This window comes from Sminthopsis crassicaudata, chromosome 5 (genome assembly GCF_048593235.1).
Source record: "Sminthopsis crassicaudata isolate SCR6 chromosome 5, ASM4859323v1, whole genome shotgun sequence".
NCBI classification, from domain to species: Eukaryota; Metazoa; Chordata; class Mammalia; order Dasyuromorphia; family Dasyuridae; genus Sminthopsis; species Sminthopsis crassicaudata.
In genome coordinates this window covers 236,352,805-236,378,189 of record NC_133621.1, presented here as the reverse complement: position 1 = coordinate 236,378,189, position 25,385 = coordinate 236,352,805, and the positions used below count along the sequence as shown (strand labels likewise).

General features: G+C 34.0%; 1 protein-coding gene across 2 annotated transcripts in view; it reads right to left on the bottom strand.

Annotated features, from left to right (window-relative positions):
• TSPAN8 (tetraspanin 8) overlaps nt 1-25,385 on the bottom strand; it is a 135,363-nt gene that overhangs the window by 71,946 nt on the left and 38,032 nt on the right. Inside the window, exon 4 of one of the 2 annotated variants that reach the window (XM_074270539.1) lies at nt 10,634-10,728. The gene's annotated coding sequence lies outside the window, so the exon portion shown is untranslated. Of the gene's footprint in view, nt 1-3,779; nt 3,915-10,633; nt 10,729-25,385 lie in introns of those variants that run through there. The other variant, XM_074270540.1, reaches the window with a different exon arrangement.

The following is a 25,385-nucleotide window of genomic DNA, read 5'->3' as shown; positions in this document are numbered from 1 at the left end:
GATATCTCAGAGTTGTCTTAATTTGCATTTCTCGATCAGGGAAAATTTTATGGAAGATGTTTCAAATGGAATAAAACTTCAAGAATGGATGAAAGGAGGAAAATAAGAAATTCTAAACATTTGTTTCTTGTTGGGTCATTTTTAAGTCATGTTCAACTCTTCATGACCATATTTGAAGTTTTCTTGGTGAAGATATTGGGGTGATTTGCCATTTCCTTTTCTGTCTCATTTTACAGAGGAGGAAAATAGGGTTAATTGATTTGCCATGGGGAACACAGTTACTAAATGTCTGAGACCAAATTGGAACTCAGGAAGATGAGTCTTCTGACTCCAAGTTCGACACTCAATCCATTATGTTACTTAGCTGCCTATTCTAAACATAGGGATATTTCATTTAAATTGACTCAGCTTTAGTTCATTTATGAAGGGAGGGGGAATGGAATATGAACATCACAATTGGGCATCAGGAGCTACTGCCCAGCTGATGGGTAGGTGCATAGTATTATAGTTAGGACAATTAGGTTTCCCATGAACAGAGAAATCTTATTCTATAGACATCACTGTCATGTAAAAGATTTAATTATAAGACTACCTGGATTAGAAAGAATGGATGAATGAGCATAAATTCATCTCATGGACTGGTGAGGTTGGGGAAGATAGATGAAATAGAAGTCATCTCAGAGAAACTTCATTTTATTTATAGGGCCAGGAAAGTTATCTTACTTATAGTAATAAGTATTTTCTAGGTCCCTTACGTCTCTAAAGCTAATAAATTTATTCATCAAATATTGCTTTATCCATCACAATTTATCTGCAGTACTACACAAATACAGCAGGTGGCAGTGAAGAACACAAAACCAGATTACAGCATCCAAAGGCTAAATCTATGCAGTATCTAATCACCTTGATGGGATCCTAGTCTAACTCTTTCATTTCATAGATGAGAAAACTATATATGACTTAGGTCATGTGAGTTGACAAAGGCTACATGGTTAGGTAAATTAATTTATTCAATTCAAAAATTCAGATTTAAAAAAAAATTCCTCTATTAGTATTTGGGTAATTCCTTAATATTCAAATATACACAATGTGTAATTACAGAATGAACGACGATGAATGCAAAAATAAAATACAATTAACATTTATTAGATGGTCTCATCTCCCTGAGTTCAAATCTTGCCTGATTGCTAGCTGTGATTCTAAGCAAGTCACTTAACCCTGTTTGCCTCAATTTCCTGGTATATAAAATGATCTGGAGAAAGAAATGATAAATTCACTCCAGTATCTTTGCCCCAAAAAACCCTGAAGGGATCATGAAAGTCCGGTTACAATTGAAATAAATTTAACAGCAAAACATTTATTAGGCACCTACTAAATATAACATTCTACTCTGTTGCTTTATCTTGGTTTGAAGATTATAGAAATGACTTTTGATTCTCAGAGATAGCATGCTAAGAAAGCTTGGAATCTAACATATATGTCATCATTATGTAATTGCCTGAAATACATAACTAATAGATATAAAATTGTTCAGTGACTCCCAAATTATTCAATTCAAATATGGCACAATTAAGATATAGGCTCATAAAGTCAGGGTCATAGACCAGGACCTCAATAGTTATGTAATACAGCCCTTTCATTTTACAGAAGAGGAAACTGAGGACCAGAAAGGATAAGCTATTTGTCCAAGATCACATCAATAATAAACATCAGAGGGAAGATTTATTGTTTACTACTGTGATGGAGGAAATAGAATGAAGAGTTTGATTTGAGAAGATGGATCCTCATAAATGATGAAGTCCTCCAGATTGTGTTAAGCTTTAGAGCACTGAAAAACCTCATAAATGAGATTCATCATCACTGAAAAGAATCCAACTAAAGTATATAGGAAAATATAAGTTGAGCAAAAATTCCTTTTTATCAAACTATAATATGAACAATGTCTTATCACTTCCTATACCTTGAAAAGACACTTCAACTGGACAATAAGTTGAGTCCACTATTAGCTAGTAGATGGAAAATGTGGGATAGATTGCTTTTGGGGAACTGAGAAGTTCTTTGAATATTCCCCATGCTTCTTAAAAAATAGATATTAGTATTTTTAAATTATTATTATTATATGGTTGAGTCATGAAAGACAGGTAGATGGTACAGTGGATAGAGTTCCACTCCTGGAGTTAGAAGAGCTGAGTTTAATTCTGGCCTCAGACAGTTATTAACTGTGTAACCCTGTGTAAATTCCTTAAACCTCAGTTTTCTCATCTGTAAAATAAACTGGATGAAGAAAATCCCAAATGGGGTTACCAGCAGTCAAAGATAACTGAAATGACTGAACAACCACCATGAGTCATGAAACTTCAATCTTTAAAGAATTGGAATAAAAGATAACCTAAACAAATACATAGTGGATTTGAATTGTTGGCAACTCATTAAAAATAAGGAATTTCAAAGGAGAAGCACTTGGTCATGTGTTAAGAACAAGGGTTATTGAGACCCTAGTTTCATTGGTGTTTTCATAGGGTTAGGTAGGTCCCCAGGACTTGGAGTGCACTTCCATAATGAAATTGTGAAAGGACATGGACAAAAGTTACAATAGATGGGTTGAGATTTGTGTCATTGGAGCAAACATAAACATTAATAAGATTCCAGATCTATTTGACTAGCTAAATATTGAATATGTACAAAATACAATGTTAAGGACTGGGAAGAAAGTAAGGTTTAGTTAACATATAATTCCTGCTTTCAAAACACCTCCATTGTAGTAAGGCATTTGTAACAGATTACTATAAACTCATTATTTTTCCATGGTTTAAAACATGGTTTTTCAGGAAGGAAGATAATAAGTGCTGGGGGAAAAAGTATTTTAGTTTCTTTGAAAACCAATACACACATATATTCACTTTAGCAAATATATACAGACTGTTCATCTTGATGGCACAGTGGTCAGAATGCCAGGCTTGAAGTCAGGAAGACCTAAGTTTCATTCTTTCCTTTGACACTGAATAAGTGCATGATTCTGGATAAGAATGAATTAAGTTCTTTCTCTCTCATTTTCTTCATCTGAAAAGATGAGGGTCTTAATAGCACCAAGTTTTCAGGGTTATTTTGAAGTTGTAAAATGAGATATTTGTAAAGTGCTTTGCAAACTGTAAGCACTATATAAATGTTAATTATCACTATATAAATGCTCATAACTATTATTATACAGGAACCCACACCACACCCATTCTCCCAATAACATATATCTCTTCTATCCAAATCCCAAATCTCATTATTAACTTTAGTATTGCAACCTGGGGCTGATTTATAAAAGAGAGGAGACTAAATAAATCTCCAGACTGAGAGATAATTAAGACCCATCAAGCACAATTTTCATTATAATAGGGAGAAAAAAGGTCAGAAACTCCTATACTCAACAATAACTGTGCATATATCAAGTAATTAATTAGAAAAGAGAAGCTGCTGTCAGAAAAACACCATTTACAGAAAATATTTCTATCTTGGACAGAATGAACCAAAGCTTTCCTAAAAATATTTCTCTTTTTCCTAACTGCAGATACCTATGTATCTGGTACTGTAATAGAGTGACTGAATCAACAAAACAAGGGGTACATTTAGAGACATCAGCTCAATGGGATATTTACTTAGTATTCAGGTTTGGGCAAAAGCAGACAACTACTCTCTACTCAATTGATTGAAGTAACTTATTGGCAAGGACAGGAGCAAAAACAAGAGCATTTCACTAGCATCACCTCCATCCCCCTGATCCCCAGACTCACAGCGTGTATCTCAGTACAGCATAGGCTTCTGGAAGGAGCTACTGATTTCCAAGAAGTGATGGACTTCTCAGCTGTACTGTAGGAATACAGGTCAGTCTTGCCACTGGGAATTCTTGCTTAGCTTAAGCACTCAGTCCAGGAACTGGGTATTGAAAACAAGGTGGCACAAAGAACTAGATCAGGATTTTATACAGTTCCTAATAGCATGAGTTGGCAAAAGTTGAAATCCTGAGCCAATCAACATTTAGCATTAAAAAGTACAGGAAACCATTAGAGAGTGCTTTGATCATTGGCAAGCATGATATAATTCTCTAATGGAATTACTTAGATGAGAACATTCTCCTACAGTTATGATACAAACAAGCCAGATAAAGAATAAATTTATAAATCTTTCAGACTATAGAATTATAGTTTTTCACTATTCTAAAGGAAGGGAAGGTGTCCTATCCATCTTGAAAGAATGAAAGAAAAAACAAAAGAATGAGAGAGAGAGAGAAAAGTATTACCAATGTCATGCAAAGATATAAATTGTAGTAATATAAGGCTGACCAGGATCAGGAGAGCAATTTTATCTAGTAAACAGGAAGGATCAAGGTAGCAGGAGAGGAGATATAAGAAATATTTATTGAGTGGATACTATGTATCTATATAATACTAGGCATATTGTGGAGGATACAAAGATGGATAAGAGAGTTTCTTAATTCGAGTAATTTAAAACCTTGATAGACTCTGAGATTCTGTGATCATTAATAACTAATCTGGAATCAATTCCATTGTGCTTTTAGGAATTTTTCCTATAGTGTCGATGAATTTCCCTATATCCTTTTATACCTTTTAACCAATATTCTTTTCTTTTCCTTTGCTTTAAGTGAAATCTTGTTCAATCCTGAGGATACACTTGCAACTGCCTACTTTGGTTATCATTCCTTCCCTCATTCCCCTGACTCATAGGGTCACAAAGACTGAATCCTACTTCAATTTTAGCCTTAATTAGGTTATAATATGTCTTAGGCTAAATGCTTAAAGTCTAAAATGCTTTGAACTGAATTGGCATTACATAACAATGGTATTTGAACACAGGAAGGAAATTTAGTCATGCACCAAGAGTAGTCTATAAATTATCAAGGGGATTGAGAATGAACTTGAAATGAAGAGAATGTGAATTTCTAGCATACTCAGGATGATGAAGGAGGAGAGAAGAGACGAAATGTCTATCTCAGGTTCAGTCAGGAGTCCTTCTCATCTTTTCTTCTGTCTGTTCTTGGCCTAAAGAAGACCTTGCAAACTTCAAAGGGTTTCTAGGATTTGGGACCTCCCAAAGTCCTATTGGAAACCTAGATAGTATAATATCAGTACTTCTTATCAGTAGCCAAAGATAAATGCATGCTGATTCACTTGAGTGTTTAAGAGAAACTTCTTGAGCATCCCAGAAATGGGGGAAAAGGCTACCAGAAACTGAGTTCCTAGTTTCTAAACTTGACATCAATTTTTCCAGTATTCTGTAAGTATTTATGAGAAGGTAGATACAACAGATATATGGAAAATTACTGTTATTGTGTCAAAATTATCCAACCTATAATAAAATAAACTGAGTCAGCACTCCAAGGCAATAATAACTATTTAATAATGGGAATTGGACTCTCTTCAATGAATGGGACTTCAAATTTTCCTCACAATCTGATATATCCCCTATCACCAGGATCCTTGCTTTATAATGCTTGATACCCAGAAATATAGTAAAATATAGAATCCCATTGGTTGACAGACCTTGATTTTGACCCTCTAGGAGGGCTAGAAATGATGCATTACACTGACGATCACAGGATGGGCCAGGGTCATCTCCACTGTATAAGTGGTTGTAAGATGGGTATTTCCTTGTGTTGAGGAAGAGAGAGAGAGTTTCTGGAGTTACAAATAAAAGTTGCAGGATTTTCCATATCATATTAGGAAATCTGACTCATTCTAACTTTGATCATGCACTCATTACCCAAAAGAGTAGAGGCCTTGTAGTCAGCATTATTGGGGTTGGGCAAGAGAACTTTATAACAGATTAATAAACAATGAACTTATATCTTCTAAGTTAAAGTTTGGGATCTAATATAAAAATCTATCTTATTGTCCCTAAATATAAGATTTGTAAATTATGTATTATATATGCAATTCCTATACCAATATTAATTGACTAGACTAATTAAATGCGTATTTATAGCTATAAATATCACTATGATCACTACCCCTATGATATTACACTAAACTGATAATATGGATTAGAGTAAAATGGGGATACAATAAATCATTCCACTCCATTTTTCAGTCATTTGTGACTCCCCCATTTAGGATTTTCTTGGCAAATATACTGGAATGATTCACAATTTCCTTCTTTAGCTAATTTTACAAATTAGGAAACTGAGGTAAACAGGGTTAAATGAGTTGTCCAGGATTACACAGCTATTTTTGATTTAGGGAGATGAGTCTTCCTCGCTCCATGTCCTGCATTCTATGCATTGTGTGACCTAGCTGTCCTATTGAGAGATGCTTTGAACCAAATGTGTTTACTTTACCATCTTAGTAAGTACCCTTTCTTTTATGTTTATTTTTTAAATTTTTCAATAGTATTTTTTCCAGTTACATGTAAAGATAGTTTTTAACATTCATTTATGTAAGATTTGGGGTTCCAATTTTTGTTAATGCCCTCTGTTCTTTCCCTCTTTGCAAGCAATCTGATATAGGTGCAGTCACTTTAAACATTTCCATATTAGTCATGTCATGAAAAAAAATCAGAACAAAAGGGAAAAAAAACCATGAGAAATAAAAAGCAAACAATAAAAAATGGTTTAAAAAAATTAGTATGCTTTGATCCACATCCGTCTCCATAGTTCTCTCTCTGGATTTGGATAGCATTTTCTATCTATTTTTTTTTTAATTCTATTTTTTTATTTTTTATTTTTCCTGAGGCTGGGGTTAAGTGACTTGCCCAGGGTCACACACCTAGGAAGTGTTAAGTGTCTGAGACCAGATTTGAACTTGGGTCCTTCTGAATTCAGGGCTGGTGCTCTATCCACTGCGCCACCTAGCTGCCCCTTCTATCCCAAATCTATTGGAATTACTTTGGGTCACTATATTGCTAAGAAGAGCCAAGTCTATCATAGTTGATCATCTCACAATCTTGCTGTTATTGTGTATGATGTTCTCTTGTTTCTATTCAGCATCAATTCATGTAATATCTTTCTAGGCTTTTCTGAAATCAGGCTGCTCACTATTTCTTATGGGACAATAATATTTCATTACATCCACATACCATAACTTATTCAGCCATTCTTCAATTGATGGGCATGTACTCAATTTCCAATTCTTTTCCACCACAAAAAGCTGCTACACATATTTTTGCACATGTAAGTCCTTTTCCTTTTATGTTCTTTTTGGGATACAGACCCAGTAGTAACATTGTTAGATCAAAGGGTGTGCACAGCTTTAGTCTTTTGGTCATAATTCCAAATTGTTCTGCAGAATGGCTGCAGAGCACTTCTTACAACAATGCATTAGTGTTCAATTTTCCCATATTCCCTTCAACATTTTTCTATCTTTTTCTGCCATTCTAGTCAATCTGATAGATATGAGGTGATACCTCAGAATTGTTTTAGTTTAGTTTTTTCTAATCAGTAATGACTTAGAGCATTTTTTCATATGACTGGAGGTGATTTTAATTTCTTCATCTGAAAATGATCTGTTCATATGGCAAACCATTTATCAATATGGAAATCGATAACAAAATTGATAATAATTTTTTTTTTTTACAAAAACCTACTTAATATTGGCTGATTAAAATGATTCCTAACTGATATTCTTGGGGAGAGAGATCTAATACCTGTAAGAACTCAAGCCAATAGCATTTGTGAATATCACTCTTTTGCGCCTTAGGGAACCCCTTAAAACTCTGAAGGAAAAATGTAACCAGACCTTTGGAGGGAATTAATTCTAATTTGTAGAGTAAGTTTTTCAGGGAGTTGAAAGGAAGAAAAAAAACCCATGAAAGACCCTATTTTTAAAAAAATGACTTAAATGAAGCCAAGAGGCAAAGTAAAGAAAGTATTCATCTGCACTCTTCCAACATGCCCTTCTAATTAACTTTAAAATAGCACTCCAAATTGAATTCTGGAGTGGCAGAGTCAACAAAATGTCAGAATGCAATATTCTTCCAGCCTGAGACAATATAGAAAATCTAAAAGGAAAAAGGTGCGTGACCAGATGAAACATTGATGGTGGGACTAAATAGTAATGCCCAAAGCAGTGGTCGCTTTGAGAGCTTTCACCCACAGACAGTGTGGGGGATAGGCCATTGCTCAGAAAGATATTATAGGGATTTCCTGCATTTGCACTGGACATAGAACCTGATACAATTTGACAAGAACAAAGAGTAGCACTTTCAGTCAAGAGGACATGGAAGTCCATAGGTATAATATCACTTTTGGCCTCAACAGATCAATGACCCTGAGAAACAGTATTGCATACCAGTTAAACAGTCACCACACCTCTCCTAAGACCACATTACTTTGGAAGAAACAAAAGCTTCCAAATTAAAAGGACCAGTTCTGGGACTTTCAGCCAATATGGTGGAGAGGAGGCACACAGCTGCTTGAGCTCCACGTTTTCTCTCAGAATTTATTTCATGACAAGCCTCAGAATAAATGCTTGACCGGAAAAAACCCCACAAATAATTACCAAGAGAAGACATCCTTGAGATTAACCAGAAAAGGTCTATTTTTGCTCAGGGGAGGGACGAACAGACTGGACCCAGGCTGAGGGCAAGTAGCAAGAGCGAGGTGGGGGGGGGGAGAGGTGCGATCTCTGCCATTTCTGCTGAATGATCTTTACCCTAGTAGGGATATTCTGTCTTGGCAGCAAGCCAGGATCAGCAGAGAAGCTGCAAACACAGGAGGTAAAGAATAAAACCTCGAAAAGCTAGTGTTTCTCAGGACCTGGCCACCCCCCCCCCATCCCCACCCAGAGTGACTCAGCATGTTCTTAGAGCCTCAGCTATTGCTGTCCTGTTAGTGCCTCGCTGCTGTCTCCCTCACTCTGTAGAGGAAGCTCAGTAACACTATCCAGCCCCATTCCCCCCTCCCTCAATAGGAGACCAAATGTTTTTCTTATCAGTTTGTTTTCTTTGATTCTGCTCTGACAAAATGAACAAAAAATTTAAAAGAGCTCTAACCATTGTCAGCTAGAAGAGAAATGGGAAAAGGAAAGGGAAGCTTGGCAAGAGAGTCTGGAGAAGACATCCCATGCATTTAAAGACAGAGTTGATAAAGAAATAAAATAATTGAAAAACAAAATTAGTGAACTGGAAAAGGTAAGCAACTCCAAGGAATTAGTGAGTTGGAAAAAGAAAATAACTATCTAATAAATAAAATTGATGAAATGGAAAAAAATTCTATAGAACAAAAAAACTCACTTAAAAACTCAATTGGACAATTACAAAAAAATATAAAAAAAAGTGAGTAAAGAAAATACATCATTAAAAATCAGAATTGAGCATTGTTGGTGGAGTTGTGAAAGAATAAAGCCATTCTGGAGAGCAATTTGGAACCATGCCCAAAAAGTTATCAAACTGTGCATACCTTTTGATCCAGCAGTGCTACTACTGGGCTTATATCCCAAAGAAATACTAAAGAAGGGAAAGGACCTGTAAGTGCCAAAATGTTTGTGGCAGCTCTTTTTGTAGTGGCTAGAAACTGGAAAATGAATGGATGTCCATCAATTGGAGAATGGTTGGGTAAATTATGGTATATTAATGTTATGGAATATTATTGCTCTGTAAGAAATGACCAACAGGATGAATACAGAGAGGCTTGGAGAGACTTGCATGAACTGATGCTGAGTGAAATGAGCAGAACCAGGAGATCACTATACATTTCAATAACAATACTGTATGAAGACATATTCTGATGGAAGTGGATATCTTCAACATAAAGAAGATCCAATTTACTTCCAGTTGATCAATGATGGACATAAACAATGACACCCAGAGAAGGAACACTGGGAATTGAATGTAAACTGTTTGCACTATTATCTTTCTACCCAGGTTACTTATACCTTCAGAATCCAACTCTTACCGTGCAACAAGAAAATTGGATTTACACACATATAGTGTATCTAGGTTCTACTGTAACACATTTAATATGTATGGGATTGCCTGTCATCTAGGGGATGGAGTGGAAGGAGGGAGGGGAAAATTTGGAAAAATGAATAAAAGGGATAATGTTGTAAAAAAAATTACTCATGCATATATACTGTCAAAAAATTATAATTATAAAATTAATAAAATTTTTTTAAAAATCAGAATCGAACAAATAGAAGTGAATGACTCAAGGAGAAACCAATAATCAGTCAAGTAAAACCAGAAAAATGAAACAATGGAAAAGAATGTCAAATACCTTCTTGGGAAGACAACAGACCTGGAAAATAGATCCAGGAGAGACACTCTGAGAATAATTGGACTCCCTGAAAAATATGAGGAAAAAAAGAGCCTGGACACTATTTTCCAGGAAATTATCAAAGAGAACTGCCCATTCGTTTTAGAAACAGAGGGTAAAATGGACATTGAAAAAATTCATCAATCACCTGCTAAAAGAGACCCTAAAATCAAAATGCCAAGAAATATAGTGGCCAAGTTCAAGAACCATCAGACGAAGGAAAAAATATTGCAATCTGCTAGAAAACATCAATTTAAACATGGAGGAGCCACAATAAGGATTACCCAGGATCTAGCAGCTTCTACATTAAAGGAGCAAAGGGGCTGGAATATGATATTCTGAAAGGCTAAGGAACTTGGTATGCAGCGAAGAATAACTTACCCAGCAAAAATGAGCATCTTTTTCCAGGGAAGAAGATGGACATTTAACAAAGTAAATGAATTCCATGATCTCCAAATACAGAACTCAAGGTATTTCTAAAAAGATAAAAATAAATCTTGAGAACTATATTTCTGTCATAAAGATATATAAAGAACACATGTATAATTTGTTCTAGAAACTAGAGGTGGAATGGAAATTATAGCATAAAAAAGGGTAAAATGGTGGTACTACATCTCACAAAGAGGCAAATGTAACCTATTATATCTGAGACAAAGAAAGGAGGGGGATGAATATAGTGTGTATCATATTCTCATTAGAATTGGCTTAAAGAGAAAAATATAGACATATTCTATTTATGGTGAAACTCCTACCACTTCAATGAAAAATGGCAGGGGAAAAGTTAAAAGGGAAGGAGTAAGCTAAGGGAAGGGAATACAGAAATTATGAGGAAAAGAGGTAAAATAAGGGGAGGAACTTTAAGGTGAGGGAGGGATACTAAAAAGAACGGGCTGTGAAAAGCAAATGGTGCTCACAAGTTTAATACTGGGGAGGGGGGTAAAGGGGAAGGAAAGGAGAAAAGCATAAGCAGGGATTAACAAGATGGCAAGCAATATAGAATTAGTCATTTTAACCATAAATGTGAATGGGGTAAACTCCCCCATAAAGAGGAAGCAGTTAGCAGACTGGATTAAAAGCCAGAATCCTACAATATGTTGTTTACAGGAAATACACTTGAAACAGGTGATACATACAGAATAAAGGTAAAAGATTGGAGCACAATCTACTATGCTTCAAGTGAAGCCAAAAAAGTAGGGGTAGCCATCCTCATCTCAGATCAAGCAAAAGCAAAAAATTGATCTAATTAAAAGAGATAAGGAAGGGCACTATATCTTGCTAAAGGGTAGCATAGATAATGAAGCTGTATCAATATTAAACATATGCGCACCAAGTGGTACAGCATCTAAATTCTTAAAAGAGAAATTAAGAGAGCTGCAAGAAGAAATTGACAGCAAAACTATAATAGTGGGAGATCTCAACCTTGTACTCTCAGAATTAGATAAATCAAACCACAAAATAAATAAGAAAGAAGTCAAAGAGGTAAATAAAATACTAGAAAAGTTTGATATGATAGATCTTTGGAGAAAACTAAATTTCTTCTCAGCAGTTCATGGAACCTATACAAAAATTGACCATGTATTAGGATATAAAAACCTCAAAATCAAATGCAGTAAGGCAGAAATAGTAAATGCATCCTTTTGAGACCACGATGCAATGAAAATTACATTCAATAAAAAGCCAGGGGAAAATAGACCAAAAAATAATTGGAAACTAAATAATCTCATACTAAAGAATGATTGGGTGAAACAGCAAATTATAGACATAATTAATAACTTCACCCAAGAAAATGACAATAATGAGACATCATACCAAAATGTGTGGGATACAGCCAAAGCAGTAATAAGGAGAAATTTTATATCTCTTGAGGTCTGCTTGCATAAAATAGAAAAAGAGAAGGTCAATGAATTGGGCTTGCAACTAAAAATAATAGAAAAGGTACAAATTAAAAACCCCCAGACAAACATGAAACTTGAAATTCTAAAAATAAAAGGAGAGATTAATGAAATTGAAAGTAAAAATAAATAAATAAAAATAACTATTGAATCAATTAATAAAACTAAGAGTTGGTTCTATGAAAAACCAACAAAATAGACAAACCCTTAATAAATCTGATTTAAAAAAGGAAAGAGGAAAAGCAAATTGTTAGTCTTAAAAATGAAAAGGGAGAACTCGCTACTAATGAAGAGGAAATTAGAACAAAAAATAGGAGTTACTTTGCCCTACTTTATAACAATAAATTTGATAACTTAAATGAAATGGAAGAATACCTTCAAAAAATATAGCTTGACCAGATTAACAGAGGAAGAAGTAAATAGTCCAAATAGTCCCATTTCAGAAAAATAAATAGAACAAGCTATTAACCAATTCCCTAAGAAAAAATCCCCAGGACCAGATGGATTTACATGTGAATTCTACCAAACATTTAAAGAATAATTAACTCCAATGCTATATAAGCTATTTGAAAAAATAAGGATTGAAGGAGTCCTACCAAATTCCTTTTATGACACAGACATGGTACTGATACCTAAATCAGGTAGGTTGAAAACAAAGAAACAAATTATAGACTAATCTCCCTAAAGAATATCGATGCTAAAATATTAAATAAAATGTTAGCAAAAAGACTACAGAAAATCCCAAGTGGGATTTATACCAGGAATGCAGGGCTGGTTCAATATTAGGAAAATTATTAGCATAATCGACTATATCAATAACCAACCTAACAAAAACCATATGATCATCTCAATAGATGTAGGAAAAGCATTTGATAAAATCCAACATCCATTTCTACTAAAAAACACTTGAGAGTATAGGAATAAATGGAGTATTCCTTAAAATAATCAGGAGCATATATTTAAAACCATCAGTAAACATCATATGTAATGGCAATAAACTGGAATCTTTTCCAGTAAAATCAGGAGTGAAACAAGGTTGCCCATTACTATTCAATATTTTATTAGAAACACTAGCCTCAGCAATAAGAGTCGAAAAAGAGATTAAAGGAATTAGAATAGGTATTGAGGAAACCAAATTATCACTCTTTGCAGATGATATGATGGTATACTTAGAGAACCCCAAAGATTCTGCTAAAAAGCTATTAGAAATAATTCATAACTTTAGCAAAGTTGCAGGATACAATATAAATCCACATAAATCCTCAGCATTTTTATACATCACCAACACAATCCAACAGCAAGAGATACAAAGAGAAATTCCATTCAAAATAACTGTCGATAGTGTAAAATATTTTGGAATATATCTACCAAAGGAAAGTCAGGAATCATATGAGCAAAATTACAAAACACTTGCCGCAAAAATAAAGTCAGGTTTAAATAATTGGAAAAATATTAAGTGCTCTTGGATAGTCCGAGCAAATATAATAAAGATGACAATACTCCCTAAACTAATCTATTTATTTAGTGCTATACCAATCAGACTCATGACCTAGAAAAAATAACAACAAAATTCATATGGAAGAACAAAAGGTCGAGAATTTCAAGGGAATTAATGAAAAAAAAATCAAATGAAGGTGGTCTAGCTGTATCTGATCTAAAACTATATTATAAAGCAGCAGTCACCAAAACCATTTGGTATTGGCTAAGAAATAGACTAGTTGATCAGTGGAATAAGTTAGGTTCACAGGACAAGATAGTGAATAAATATAGCAATCTAGTGTTTGACAAACCCAAAGATCCCAACTTTGGGGATAAGAATTCATTATTTGACAAAAACTGCTGGGGAAACTGGAAATCAGTATGGCATAAACTAGGCATGGACTCACACTTAACACCACATACTAAGATAAGATCAAAATGGGTCCATGATTTAGGCATAAAGAACAAGATCATAAATAAATTAGAGGAACATAGGATAGTTTCCCTCTCAGACTTGTGGAGGAGAAAGGAATTTGTGAGCAAAGGAGAACTAGATTATTATTGGTCACAAAATAGAAAATTTTGATTACATCAAATTAAAAAGTTTTTGTACAAACAAAACTAATGCAAACAAGATTAGAAGGGAAGTAACAAATTGGGAAAACATTTTTACAGTTAAAGGTTGTGACAAAGGTCTCATCTCCAAAATATACAGAGAATTGACTTTAATTTATAAGAAATCAAGCCAATCTCCAATTGATAAATGGTCAAAAGATATGAACAGACAATTCTCAGATGATGAAATTGAAACTATTTCCACTCATATGAAAGTGTTCCAAATCACTATTGATCAGAGAAATACAAATTAAGGCAACTCTGAGATACCACTACATGCCTGTCCGGTTGGCTAAGATGACAGGAAATAATAATGATGAATGTTGGAGGGGGATGTGGGAAAACTGGGACACTGATGCATTGTTGGTGGAGTTGTGAAAGAATCCAACCATTCTGGAGAACCATCTGGAATTATGCACAAAAAGTTATCAAACTGTCCATACCCTTTTATCCAGCAGTGCTACTACTGGGCTTATATCCCAAAGAAAAGGAAAACTGACCAAGCTCACATGGAATAGGCCCCTAGCCTATGGCCTAAAACAGAAATTAGATAAAAAGAAGTGGTAAACATTCAAAAATGGAATTCTGGCAATGCTGTTATTGAGACACCCAACAGAGATCTATCACAGCCAACTCAGTTTTTCAAAGGTAGATGTGAGACAGAAGCAATGTCAGGTAATTTATGATGAATACAAGACAGTGCCAATACAAGTGTATACAAAGTTCTGGATATCTAAATACAACAACAAAAAAAGTAAGTTGGTCTTTGCCCTCGTGGAGTTTATATTTTTAAGAAGGAAATCAAAGGGAACTGAAGTACTGGAATGAGGAGTGGAAGAAGGAGGGTAAAAGTATTCATTCATGTAAAGGAATGTTGGCAAAGTCTGGAGAGTCAAAAGCAGAATTAATAGAGGAATGAAGGATGATTGTCCTGAGTTATTCCTCAAAATGGAAGTTCTACAAGGAACTACTAATGTCAACCATAAAGGAGAAGAGAGCTATGGATTAGATGAATGTTTCAGGGGTGAAAAGATCACAGTCACTAATGAAATTTCCAAGGTGAGAAAGCAGTTGAGATATGGCAGCAAAGTCCAAAGAGTAGATAGATAGATAGATAGATAGATAGATAGAGAGATAGATAGAGAGATAGATAGATAGATATAGATATAGATATAGATATAGATATAGATATAGATATAGATATAGATATAATATGTATATACATGATGTGAAAAACATATAACACATACTATGAATGTGGGCAGGAAAAGACAAGAAATTTAACATTAAGAAAGGCCTCATATAGATAGTACTTAAACTTTGAAAATCCTCTATTAGACAGATAAAGAGTAAGACAGACAATAGGATACATGTAAGGAACAAAGTAAGGAGCAAAGAGTCCAATTTGGTTGTCTTTTCTAAATGATTTCATGTTGACAGGCCCCCTTTAACTCTATCCTGTTGCACTTAAAAAGAAAAAGAAACTTCTGGAAATAATTGCTGAACTATACTCAATAGCCTTTGAGGAAATGTGGAAAATGGAATGGGTGCCTGGGATTGTAGATGGGCAAATGTCTCCAAAAGAGGGGAAGGGGGAAAGAAAGTGAAGACCAAGGAGTTGCAATTCAATTCTTGCTAAAATTTAGAGATAGATGATTTGTGACTACTTAGAAAGAGAAGAGGTTAATATCAGGAGCCAGCATAGTCTTGAAAATAGCATTCTTTTTGAAGTTTTACAACACATTCTCCACTGACATGTGGAGAATATTGCTCTAAGAAGCAATTTGGGGGTACAATGAATGCCCTTTCACAGCTAGGAATTCTGGGAGGCTTTTATCAGAGTAGACAATTGCATGCTGGACTGGCTAAATTCCACTCACAAAGTAAAAACAATTTTGTTTCAGAGAGTGAGACAGAACTATTTAATAAATTTTGCAAGTGCACGGCATTTCAGGGAAATTTCAAACAAAATGCACACATGCATCTGCATCAAAAATTATGTCTATAAAGCAAGGTTATTGTTTTTTAATAACTAAAGTCACAGGCACACAAACATTCCTTTGAATAGGATGGGATCAGATTACAAATCAATACTTGTCTTAATTTCCTTTAAGCATACTTTGTCCTGATGCTATGCAATCCTCTAACTCCTAACCAAATGGAGAAGACTAAAGGGAGGGGTGGCATAGAGGAAGGGGAAAAAAAAAGAAAGAAAGAGTACCGTTTCAAGCTTCTGCTTTGCCTGCTTTGGGGGAGAACCTCTAAATAAGAACACTCCCACAAAGAGATCTATATTCTCCAACCTGAAAGAGAACCAAGATTGAGGGAGGAAAGAGGTGGTGAAAGGGGAAGAGGGAATACTGTTGTTTACTCTTCTCCTTAAGAGAAAAGAAGGGAAGAAAGTCCTGCTTCTTTCCTATGTATTTCTCACTATATCAAGTTTAGTTCCCTCTTAGAGTTTCCTCAGGTTTTTTTTTTGAAAGATTGGAAACACATTTTTACCTTTTCTAATTCTAAACTCAATACCAATTACTGAAGGACCTCACTGACAGTATTTAGGGGGCAGTTCAATTTTGAACCACGAAGTTGCTTTAGTTTTGAATGTGGGGTATTCTCTCTCTCTCTCTCTCTCTCTCTCTCTCTCTCTCTCTCTCTCTCTCTCTCTCTCTCTCTCTCTCTCTCTCTCTCTCATACACACACCCTGCATCAAAAATTATGTCTATAAAGCGAGGTTATTGTTTTTTAATAACTAAAGTCACAGGCACACAAACATTCCTTTGAATAGGATGGGATCAGATTACAAATCAATACTTGTCTTAATTTCCTTTAAGCATACTTTGTCCTGATGCTATGCAATCCTCTAACTCCTAACCAAATGGAGAAGACTAAAGGGAGGGGCGGCATAGAGGAAGGGGAAAAAAAAGAAAGAACACACACACACACAAGCTAGCTAGCTAACTAGCTTGTTAGAAGATAACCAGGTCTTAATGGACAACTGGAATATCACCAGAGATAGCTAAGTAAGCAGATTTTTAACAATGGCTTCATTGAATTTGTTGAACAAGAAAAAGTCAGAACATATTAATCTAATTTCCTTTCCCAATAATGTTACTAGACTGTAAATTTAGGATATTTGGATTCCAGCAAGATTAATGAACCAATGACCACTGCCTCAATTTTCTCAAATGTAAAATGAACACAATGATAGCACCTACCTCACAAGATTATTATGAAGATCAAATGAGATAATAATTTTAAAGCCCTTGACATAATTTCTGGCACATAATAGGCACTTAATAAAAAGTTATTCCCTTCCTTTCTCCTTCTCACTTCAATGTTATTTGTGTATAGAAGTTTCTAGTGGAGTATTTATGGGTTCTGTCCTTGGTTCTCATTCTGTTCAATATTTTTCTTAATGATTTGAATAAAGACAATAATTTTAAAAAATTGATAGATGATACAGAACCAAGAGGAATAACTAATGATGAAAAAAATTGGTTAATAGGAAGATCTGAACAGATGGAAAATTAGACAAAGTTAAATCAAATGTAATGGGGATGAATTTCAACTATACAAGCATAAGATAAAGGAGCTATAGCTTTTCACAAGTGTGAAAAGGTACAAGATTTTAAATGTACTACAAGTTCAGTATGAGTCAATGGTATGGTATAATAAGCAAATAAAAAACAATAGAATATCCTTTTAATATCTCCATAGGTTTTAATCTCCTAGATTAATCCTTTCTCCCATGATACAATTCATAATCATTCAAAATTTTTCATCCTATATGATTCCTATTCATGTGTTTCTGTGAATCTTCCACATAGAGTTCATTCAACATAGTAGAATCCTTCTTCTAGAGTTTTTTCTCATTTGAGATGGAATTTCAGGTGTGGTTTTATACAATTAAATCATTTTGGCTGGATTTTAGAGTTCATGAAGGAAAGTGTTATGCATTAATCCTGGAAAGGTAGCTTAGAATCAATTTATAAAGAGCTTTAAATGCCAAAACAAGGAGTTTATTTTTTATCCTAGAGAACACTTTGAAATTTCAAAACTGCTTGCCAAGGGATGATATGATCAGAACTGTGTTTTAAAAAGATCAATTTGGGGAGATATTCAAAACAGGGAGACCAATTAGAATGGTAATGCAATAAATAATTGAAAAATTATGAGACTTTAAACTAGGATAGTGACCATGAGTGCATAGATAATGTAACAGAATCATGATCAAAAGGATGAAAAGGAAAAAATGAGGAAAAAAAAGCAAATCACAACAACAATAATAAAAATATTATGCTTTGATCCACATTCAGTCTCCATAGTTCTCTCTCTGGATATGGATGACAATTTCCATCACAAGTCTATTGAAACTGTTTCGACCATATTGTTAAAAAGAGCTAAGTCCATCACGGTTGATTATCATATAATCTTGATGTTACTATGAACAATGTTCTCTTGGTTTTGCTCACTATACCTAGTATCAGTTCATATAAGTCCTTCTAGGCTTTTCTGAAATCAGCCTGCTCTATATCATTTATAACCTACTCTAGATTCTACTTTATTTTTATATACCACAATTATTTAGCCATTTTCCAACTGAGGGGCATCCACTCAATTTTCAATTCCTTGATACTACAAAAAGGGCTACTATAAACATTTTTGCACATGTGGGTTCTTTTCCCTCTTTTGTGATCTCTTCAGGATACAGACCCAGTAGAGACATTCCTGAATCAAAGGGTATGCAGAGTTTTATGGTTCTTTGGGCATGTTTCAAATTGTTCTCCAGAATGGTTGGATAATTTCACAGCTCCACCAATAATGCAATAGTATCTCAGTTTTCTACATCCACTCCAATATATATCTTTATCTTTTCATGTCATTTTATCCAATCTAAGAGGTTAGACAACTTTTTAATAGGCGTTTAGCTGTGAAAGAGAGAATATACAATATGAAATGTATTATTGTATTATGCTACATTCTTTTCATGAGCAATATATGTCTTTTAATGCATTTTAAGTAACTAGCTATATTAATTCTTCAAGCACTATGGTAGTTCAAACTTGCAGCATATAGTATGGTTGACTGATTAAACGATTAGAGCTACATGACATTGTCAAAAGAATATAGATATTAAGTAGAAAGATCTTTGTTTCAGAAAGGAATCAAAAATCACTAAAAGTACTATGTAATTTCTCAAAGGCAATACAACCTCTTCTATTCTTATTCAATTCCATGCTAATTGTTCATTATAGTATATTCCTTTGAGATGCATGGATTGTTCATATAATAAGTATTCTTCATGCATCTAGCTTTTCCAATGTGGATAAATAGAACAAATTATTCTGAGAAATTATGTATCTCTTATTATGTAATAGATTTGATAAAAGTAGCATAATATTACTGAAAAACTGAAGCAGCTGAAAGGTCTTCCCTATCTATAAGAAAACTCCTTTCAATTTGAACTCAGTAATGAACATTCTTCATGACAGTGATAACCATCTCTATTGAATACCAGCCTCTCAAAATTTATGCCTCACTTCATCTTAATTGAGAAGCACTGAAGAGTGGGTGGAAAGCTGGACTCTGAACTAGGAGTTCTATTTCTGACATATGGAAGAGTGCATTTTTTGAGATCCTGAGTAAATCACTTAATCTCTTTATGATCTTAGGTAACTCTTTACCTATGAATAAAAGAACCTACATCAACAGAAGTTCCTTACTAGGAATTCCCTATACACAATTTCAATCATCCCATAGTCAGATGGTATTCAAACAAAGTTATCTCTGTTGTTGCATAAGCTATAATTATCTTCATTTCAGTAGGTGTATCTTTTCAAGTGCTTCTCATGAGTTTTTGAAAAGTGAGATGATGTTGTCCCATGTCCCATTAAATGACTTTTCTTTTTGCCTTTGAACATATAATGAAATCAACTCTGCCAACTCTTTCATTTACTTCTTCAAGGGAGAGCAGTGAATCATACTTCCATTTAATTGCAAGTTCATTTTGCCTTCTGATTCATTTTATGGCAAGAATGTCAAGATGAATATTATTTGTTTCCTCAAGTAGTGTATCCTTTAAGCACTGAATAAGGACTTTACAGTTAAAGCACTCATCATTAAATTAAAATTTATAGACCTAAAAACTTTGTATTTGCAATTTGCATCACCAACTCCATTACTGGCTCTCTGACATCATTACTTCAGAAAAAACGACCTGTAGAACTTAGGGGCAGATTTTTTTTTCTTTTTCTTAAGTTTCCATAGCTAAAGAATACATTACAAAGGGATCAATCTTCTGATGAAGAGATAAGCATGACATGATCTGTTACTAGAATTAATCTAACTATGTCTTGACTCAAAAATAGTAATGAAAGTGGCTTACCTTGATCTCCTAACAGAGTTGCTAAAACAAAAGTGTTTTGTGAACAATAAAATACCTTATGAGTTCTTTTATTTATTGACATTATTATAAGTATCTGACTGTTAACAGAAAACACTGCAATGTTTCCATGGTCATATAATTTTGTCTTTCCTATCAAAAATTTCAGTTCAGAGTTCAATTTTTATCTTGGCATACACTAACAGTATTACTGGAAACTCAATTCCCAAATCCTCATTTTTGCTTCCAAAAGCATTATATGTTATACTCATTATATGTTATAACATTAAGCTTTACTCCACTTTTCCTGAGGCTTATATCATATTATTTCTTCCCCAAAAAAGAATGTCTACAAATATGCTCCTTGAAATCTTTCTAATGACTTTATAATCTTCATTCCTATAATGAAATCCCATGTAGGCATTGAATTATTACCTTTTTTCCATTTTTCCTAATAATAATTCATATTTTAAACAATTTTAAGATATATGTTTGTCCAAGGGTTCTGATAAAGGCCTTATTTCTAAAACATAGAGAGAACCAAATCAAATTTATAAGAGTACAAGCCATTCTCCAATTAATAAATGGTCAAAGGATATGAAAATTTTTCAAATGAAGAAATTAATTTTCTAGTTATGTGAAAAAAAATGCCCTAAATTACTATTGATTAGAGAAATGCAAATTAAGACAACTCTGAGGCACCACTACATACCTCTCATATTGACTAAGATGACAGGAAAAGATGATAAATGTTAGAAGAATATGAGAAAACTGAAACACTAATACATTGTTGGAAGAGTTGTGAACTGATCCAACCATTAATTAGCTTTTTAAGAGAATATTTACTATAAAGAACTCTAAAGAACAAATATTTCCTCTTAAACTCAATCTTTAGGTAGATTGGGAACAGCCTTAATAATTTTTGCATAAGGTTAATTCCCCAACAAATTCACTTCAAAATGCAATATGCTGGATAGACAGATGAGTCTGGTGTACTGGACTAGACAAGTACCTCAGAACTTCTGACACACTCTCTGGATTTTATCAAGCTCTATCATAGATTCCAACTCCTGAACTTATGGTGCTCAATCTCCTGGATTTTTAAAACTTACAAAGTCATAACCATGAGATGGACTCTTTCACCTAAAAGCAGGAAAGGATGTTAAACAAAAAGAGAAGTGGCAGCAAAATCATTTGATCTTGATTTCATGCTGGCCCTTTGGTGAAAAACGCCAGAAGTCCTACCTCTCTTCCCACAAGAAGGAGACCCTCAGCAGCTCTTCTTCCTTACTCAAAGGATAAGACCTAGAATAATATCCAATGGATTTTGGTCTGGAAAGAGCCTTAGCCAAGAGACTCATGCTGGCTAATTAGAACGTTTTGAATATACTCTTCTTTCAACTACATAACCAATCAATGATCTATCTTTTCATCATGTAGTTAGCAGATTGAGACCAGTTATAAAATGTGGGTAAATGGTCCAAATCAGAATACAGGACACCTGTACTTCATGTCATCATGCCTTTCCTATTCTCAGCCTCTTTCATGTTGGGAAATCACATCAGTCCCTAATCCTGTTACATAGACATGTAAGTATGTCTTTATAAACCTCAAAGTATATGGTGCTGTACTAAGTACTATGGCAGACAAGAGGTGCAATAGATGAAGCACTGAACCTGGATTTAAATTTTGTCTCAAATACTTACCAGTGCAAACCTAGGCAAATCATTGAAATACTATCTGCCCCAATGACCTCATCTGTAAAATGGAGATAATAATAACATCTACCTCCCAGAGTTGTTGTGAGGATCAAATGAAATATTTGTAAAAAGCTGAGCACAGTATCTGGCACACAGTAAGCACAATATGAATGTTAACTGCTATTATTATACAAATGTAAACTAAAATTATCATTAGAAGGGAGAAGAGATTAAACATCACTATCCCAATGTCAGAAATGCTTGTTTACACTGTTCTATTCCCCTCCTGAGATTGCCTTCTCTTGTCTCTTTTTTCCTCTGGCATTCAATATCAGATAACCATACTCAACTCCTTCATAAAGTCTTCTTTGAAACACAAACGTTGATTATATTTATATCAATGCATACAAGAAATAACATATATTCTTAAACTCATTCAATAAAGATATTTCCACTAGATCATGTACCTTGGACTTCTGAGCAATGGGATAGGAATCTGGGCCCCTTGCTAAAGAGCATATACCATGTTCTTCTCTATGTCTAAGGTGGGGAGGTGTGTTCCTTAGAATTGGCTGCCAAAAGGAGGAATTTTTTGCAACCATAAACTTCTTGGATTCCTCCAACTTCATCAAGAAAGGTAAACCCAGGAGTTCCCAGGGTAGAGCCAAGATGGCAGAGTAAAGTCAGCAAGCTGCTTGAGCTCTCCCAATTTCCCTTGAAAACCATATGAAAACAAGCCTCTGAACAGAGTCTGATAGAATGAAACCACTCTACAACTCAATATAGACTGAAAAAACTTCAAAAAAGGTCAGTCTCACTGGATTGAAAAGGGTGTTCAGCCCAGCTCAAATAGACTCTGGGAAAGCATGTGAGAGGGTCTTGATCACAGCAAATAATTATCAGCAAATAAGACCCTCAGTCCTATAGCAATATTAAAAGAAAAAGAAATTAAAGAAATTAGAATAAGCAACAAAGAAATAAAACTATTACTCTTTGCAGATGATATGATGATACACTTAGAGAATCCTAGAAAAACATCCAAAAATCTATTGGAAACAATTCACAGCTTTAGCAAAATTTACAGGATATAAAATAAACCCACACAAATCATCAGCATTTCCATATATTCCTGTCAAAGCCCATCAGCAAGAGATAAAAAAAGAAATTCCACTTAAAATTACTGCAGACAAAATAAAATACTTGAAGGCCTACTTGCCAAGAAAAGCCCAAGGATTATATGAACACAATTACAAAATGTTTCTCACACAAATAAAATCAGATCTAAACAATTGGAAAAATATAAATTGTTCATGGTTAAGCCAAGGTAATGTAATTAAAATGACAATTCTGCCTAAATTGATATACTTATTGAGTGCCACAACAATCAAACTGCTAAAAAAAAAAAATAAATGTGGGGGAAAAAAAGAATAGATATTCATCTGCCTCAAACTTCTTAATTCCTCTTCTCTTCTTTCTATTATTATTATTTCTTTTTATTACTGAATAAATGCTTTAGGAATTACATGTCCTTTAGAAGGAGCTGAAATCCCTATCTCATCACAAATATAGTACTCCAATAGTATTTCTATACTTTTAGAGTCTAATGATTTCAAGTATGTAATTCTTGTCACTCTAAATAATTGAAAATATTTTGTTAATTAGTGCAATTCCTAAAGCATTTATTCAGTAATAAAAAGAAAATAGTTATTGTACTAATAAATTCAGGGTCATTTCATTTAAATTGATTTTTCATCTCAACCCTTCACTTCTCATACTGTTTAGATGAATGAGTTTAAAAGCTATTGGCTAATACAAGAAAGAAAAATTATTTCCCTTTTCTAATTTTTAAGGGAAAAAATGGGAAAGATGTGTAAAGCCTGATCAGCAGAGAAAGAAGAGAAGAGGAATTAAGAAGTTTGAGGCAGATGAATATCTATTCTTTTTTTCCCCCACATTTATTTATTTTACTTTTAATTTATGGAATAAAACAAACATTTCAATATCATAGTAAAATAAAAAGATGGTTGTTCATGAAACTGCAAACCTATCATATAAACTTGCTGTTCTTTTTAAAAAATATATAATGAAGGGGGCAGCTAGGTGGCACAGTAGATAGAGGCACCAGCCTTGAATTCAGGAGGACTGGAGTTCAAATCTGGTCTCAGACACTTAACACTTCCTCGCTGTGTGACCCTGAGCAAGTCACTTAACCCCAGGCTCAGGGGGGGAAAAAATACATATATATATATATATATATAAGGTTATAGTCCAAATTCTTTTTTTCTTCCCTCCCATCGTAGAAATGGCTTCTATTAGACACACACACATATACATATGTATATACTTTTATTCACACCTGTGTAAACATGTACATGTGTAAAATTATTCTATACATACTTTTGATTATTAGTTCTTTCCCCAGATACAGAAAACATCTTTACATGTTCTTTATAGTTAATTTGGATATGTAAAATAGTCAAAATGACTTATTCACTCAAAGTCATTCTTAAAATAATATTGCTATTACTATAAACAATGTTTTCTTGGTTCTGCTCATTTCTCTTCATAATTTCCTGCCATTCTTCCCATGTTTTTTTTTAAGATCATTAAATCATCATTTTTCAGTAGTATTTCATGGATCAGTTGAAGTTTTTTCACCTAGCTTCCTCCTAAGTCCTTATAAATAAAACCTTGATCAAGAATACTTCATGACTGATGAACCAGTATGGCAATCAAGCAATTACCTATGGCATCAAACTAAGAGAATTAGCTATGAGAACAGGTGAAAACTTAGGAGTTTATGTCAATCAAGTTTGAAGGGAAAAGAGAAGTTTTTACCAACTTCCACCATAGGCACTTGGGGCTTTCTTTAAGTGTCAAAAAATGGTGTGATAAAAACAAAATGCAAACTAAGTACAATACCAGAAAGTCACTACACTCCAGATTGACAAAGAGTATAACATTCATTTTTTTAAAGGAAGACGAAGTGAAAACCAGGAAAAAAATTACTGGACATCATAGAGACAAATTTAACATGTATCCATAGATTGCAGCAAGAAAGGAAA